The sequence below is a fragment of the Schistocerca nitens genome, unplaced genomic scaffold, assembly GCF_023898315.1.
Source record: "Schistocerca nitens isolate TAMUIC-IGC-003100 unplaced genomic scaffold, iqSchNite1.1 HiC_scaffold_240, whole genome shotgun sequence".
Classification (NCBI taxonomy): Eukaryota; Metazoa; Arthropoda; class Insecta; order Orthoptera; family Acrididae; genus Schistocerca; species Schistocerca nitens.
This window is the reverse complement of record NW_026045781.1, coordinates 57,501-62,500: the sequence shown is the minus strand read 5'-3', so window position 1 is coordinate 62,500 and position 5,000 is coordinate 57,501. Positions and strand designations below refer to the sequence as shown.

Genomic DNA, 5,000 nt, shown 5'->3' with positions numbered 1-5,000 from the left:
ACCACACAGCATCGCCACCTATGAAAATACGACGAAACCACATGCAATACAGCCATCTACGCGAATCTGGCAACACTACATCCACCATGTCGAGCGCACCACAAACAATAACGCCATCTAGGCCTCCTGCAACGGCGATACCGCCATCTATGAGACGCCAAGCTGAATACGACATCGATGGGCGCACAGTACACATTGTCCGACGCCACCCACAAAGACGGCATCCTCTGTCCACCACGAAGTCGTCGACCGACAATCACGCCACCCGCACCCGTACGTGCCCCACCCCACCCACCAAAATCGCAAGTCCAGCGGATGAACGGCGGACGTTTCCCGCACTCGTAAGTTGCAATCCACACCTATATCTTGCGTTTCATGAAGAGTTTTATCCAATATTCGACATTCCCGCTGTCCCTAAACGTGCTCTAAGTCTGTGCGCGACCGCGTCGCTCACTGTACGGATTCCGATGCTGAGCGATCAGCTATGGGCCGCCCCATCCACGTCGGTCCCCGTGGGCGTTGCACTCGCAGTCGCAAAGACTCTGGGCAATGGCTATGTGCGCTCCGCAATATATTACTCGGACGAGTAATGAGGGTCCGAGCCCCCAGTGTGGGGAAAGTGTTTCGCAGCCCTGACCCACCGGCACGGTGTTGCGTCCCCCACCTCAAACATGTGACGTAGTCACACCACCGGTTTTGACTAATAGACAGAATGTTTATAATCATATGCCATACACCGGGGGACGATGCCGCGAGGTGTAGCTAGCTAGTGCAGTCGCACCGCTACTACTGTACAGAGATAGAACAGGCATTGACTATACATACATTAAGCTTATACACGGCGGTGCTTAGTAATACGCGCAGTCATCGGAATACAGATAACACATACAACTGTCCCTATACATGCTGAACGTCTGTGCACACAATGTCAACCACACGTCACCCACACACTCCATCACCCACTAGTCTATGCATGTAACAGACGCAGACACAACATCTAAGTACCAGCATGGAACAACATCCAGTGCATCCTCTCGGCCACAGTACACCATCCACACTATGATAACCAGACCGGGACGTCGAACCAGAAAACTGAATATCCCACTCTTCCTACAACCACCATTGCTCAGATACGCCACCAACACCCACACATGTCCTACACAGGGGTGCACCCAACAGCACCACACTGCCGCATCTCACAGCACATAAACAATGGCAGGAATGAAAGACACAGGTGTGCCACTCCTTTGCCACAAACACAGAACGGGCGCGCCACCTGCCATGAGCCACAAGTGCAACTGACGTGACATATCTGATAGTGCCTCAGGCGTCCACTTACTACCATCACTATCAACGAACCTCGCCACCCCACCCCCCCCCCACACACACACCATCCCTTAACCCAACTTCTGCCTTAACCTAACCCAACTTCTGCCTTAACCTAACCCAACTTCTGCCTTAACCTAACCCAACTTCTGCCTTAACCTAACCCAACTTCTGCCTTAACCTAACCCAACTTCTGCCTTAACCTAACCCAACTTCTGCCTTAACCTAACCCAACTTCTGCCTTAACCTAACCCAACTTCTGCCTTAACCTAACCCAACTTCTGCCTTAACCTAACCCAACTTCTGCCTTAACCTAACCCAACTTCTGCCTTAACCTAACCCAACTTCTGCCTTAACCTAACCCAACTTCTGCCTTAACCTAACCCAACTTCTGCCTTAACCTAACCCAACTTCTGCCTTAACCTAACCCAACTTCTGCCTTAACCTAACCCAACTTCTGCCTTAACCTAACCCAACTTCTGCCTTAACCTAACCCAAGTTGCGCCTTAACCTAACCCAAGTTGCGCCTTAACCTAACCCAAGTTGCGCCTTAACCTAACCCAAGTTGCGCCTTAACCTAACCCAAGTTGCGCCTTAACCTAACCCAAGTTGCGCCTTAACCTAACCCAAGTTGCGCCCTAACCTAACCCAAGTTGCGCCCTAACCTAACCCAAGTTGCGCCCTAACCTAACCCAAGTTGCGCCCTAACCTAACCCAAGTTGCGCCCTAACCTAACCCAAGTTGCGCCCTAACCTAACCCAAGTTGCGCCCTAACCTAACCCAAGTTGCGCCCTAACCTAACCCAAGTTGCGCCCTAACCTAACCCAAGTTGCGCCCTAACCTAACCCAAGTTGCGCCCTAACCTAACCCAAGTTGCGCCCTAACCTAACCCAAGTTGCGCCCTAACCTAACCCAAGTTGCGCCCTAACCTAACCCAAGTTGCGCCCTAACCTAACCCAAGTTGCGCCCTAACCTAACCCAAGTTGCGCCTTAACCTAACCCAAGTTGCGCCTTAACCTAACCCACGTTGGGCCCTAACCTAACCCACGTTGGGCCCTAACCTAACCCACGTTGGGCCCTAACCTAACCCACGTTGGGCCCTAACCTAACCCACGTTGGGCCCTAACCTAACCCACGTTGCGCCCTAACCTGCCCTGTAATTGTTAGTTATATGACTCTAGGAATTCGTGTAGCGTTGCCTAATTGCAACCATCTCAACATAGTTCACTTCGCGCACACTGTGGTGTTCTGCGTATTGATTCATTTTACGGTGCGTACCCTCACATCTTGCGAGTGTTGCTTACTTTCCACATGGTCCCGCTATCCACTGTATTGTGTACTGCAATAGGACGTATATCGCCCCCGCCCCCCCCTCCCCTCCTGTCACCTCTAGCTCGTCGGTCAGGAGTTCGCGTGTTGAATGCGCTTCGCAGCTGTGCAATGGCATTCGTATACGTACGCTGGCCACCTTCCACGTGTTCTTTCGTGCACACGTCGCAGCGTGTATGTATGCTGATGGAGTGCGTCGTGACACACAACATCCAGGCATGCAAGACTCGTAGAAGTCGCAAATGTAGATGGATGTCTACGTTTGCTGCCCAAGTTACGCAAATGAACTGGAAATCCGTTGTTGCGCGGTTGTTCGCGCTGGAGGTGAATCGTTGATATCGACGATCGGTACAGGTATTAACCGGTTGCTTCAGCGACACCCGTCATACCCACGAACGTGAGTGGGCATGTGGGTATGAAGCGATACGCGGCGGTGGCTGGGTGGGACCGTCCCCGGCCGGTGAGGGGGGGGCGCCCGGCGTGCTGGCCGCGCGCTGCGTGGGCGCACGCGCGGCAGCCGGCTGGTGGGGGCGCCCAGTGGCAGGCGCGCCGGCTGACGGACGCGGCAGGCGGCGCATCTGCGTGCCGGCGCACCCAGCGCGCGGCGCCGTGCGGCCAAAGTGGGTCCTCCCGGGCCCGGTGCGAAGCGCGGTGGACATCTGCAGTGTGCTGGTCCGATTGAGGACTGTGTGCGTTGAGGATGCGCCGCCGCCCGGCACTCGGCGCCGCGACGCCGTCTGCTGCTCGGTCGCCCCCGCGGTTCTCGCAGGTGGTTTGTATCGCAGCTGTGCGGATGTGTTGGCGCGTGCGCTGTGCTGGGAGAGTTCGCTTTGGCACCCAAGTGGGGCTCTGCCCCTCTGTGGCGCTGGCGTTGGAGCTGCCCGGTCACTGTTTGTGGCCGCGTGTTGTCTCCCGCCGGCAACACCACGACAGCACGCTCCCGGGCCTCTGTCGGCAGCGGCAAGCTCAGTTGGGAGCACGGGTGGTCGCACTGAAAGCGTCTACTCGCCTATCTCCGGGCGATTGCGCCTCTCTCGAACCCGACCAAGTACTTAGGACGGCGCTGCGCGCCGCCGGGACCTGAGAGGGTTTCGAGGTGTATCGTGCAGGGGAGCCCAGCCTCCTCCTGTTTGCAGAATAATTGAGCGGACGCTTGCGTGTTCGCGCGGGCCCCCGGGACACACTCCCGGGCGGCCGGCTGCTCAGCTCTAGTTGACGCAGCTCCCTGGTTGATCCTGCCAGTAGTCATATGCTTGTCTCAAAGATTAAGCCATGCATGTCTCAGTACAAGCCGCATTAAGGTGAAACCGCGAATGGCTCATTAAATCAGTTATGGTTCCTTAGATCGTACCCACGTTACTTGGATAACTGTGGTAATTCTAGAGCTAATACATGCAAACAGAGTCCCGACCAGAGATGGAAGGGACGCTTTTATTAGATCAAAACCAATCGGTCGGCTCGTCCGGTCCGTTTGCCTTGGTGACTCTGAATAACTTTGGGCTGATCGCACGGTCTTCGTACCGGCGACGCATCTTTCAAATGTCTGCCTTATCAACTGTCGATGGTAGGTTCTGCGCCTACCATGGTTGTAACGGGTAACGGGGAATCAGGGTTCGATTCCGGAGAGGGAGCCTGAGAAACGGCTACCACATCCAAGGAAGGCAGCAGGCGCGCAAATTACCCACTCCCGGCACGGGGAGGTAGTGACGAAAAATAACGATACGGGACTCATCCGAGGCCCCGTAATCGGAATGAGTACACTTTAAATCCTTTAACGAGTATCTATTGGAGGGCAAGTCTGGTGCCAGCAGCCGCGGTAATTCCAGCTCCAATAGCGTATATTAAAGTTGTTGCGGTTAAAAAGCTCGTAGTTGGATTTGTGTCCCACGCTGTTGGTTCACCGCCCGTCGGTGTTTAACTGGCATGTATCGTGGGACGTCCTGCCGGTGGGGCGAGCCGAAGGCGTGCGACCGCCTCGTGCGTGCTCGTGCGTCCCGAGGCGGACCCCGTTGAAATCCTACCAGGGTGCTCTTTATTGAGTGTCTCGGTGGGCCGGCACGTTTACTTTGAACAAATTAGAGTGCTTAAAGCAGGCAAGCCCGCCTGAATACTGTGTGCATGGAATAATGGAATAGGACCTCGGTTCTATTTTGTTGGTTTTCGGAACCCGAGGTAATGATTAATAGGGACAGGCGGGGGCATTCGTATTGCGACGTTAGAGGTGAAATTCTTGGATCGTCGCAAGACGAACAGAAGCGAAAGCATTTGCCAAGTATGTTTTCATTAATCAAGAACGAAAGTTAGAGGTTCGAAGGCGATCAGATACCGCCCTAGTTCTAACCATA

The 5,000-nt window shown here is 54.7% G+C and overlaps 1 non-coding gene across 1 annotated transcript in view; it reads left to right on the top strand.

Annotated features, from left to right (window-relative positions):
• Positions 1–3,877: 3,877 nt before the first annotated feature.
• LOC126222617 (small subunit ribosomal RNA) overlaps positions 3,878–5,000 on the top strand; it is a 1,909-nt gene continuing 786 nt past the window's right edge. The window contains exon 1 of the ribosomal RNA XR_007543426.1: positions 3,878–5,000. This exon is cut by the window's right edge and continues 786 nt beyond it. This is a non-coding gene — a ribosomal RNA (small subunit ribosomal RNA).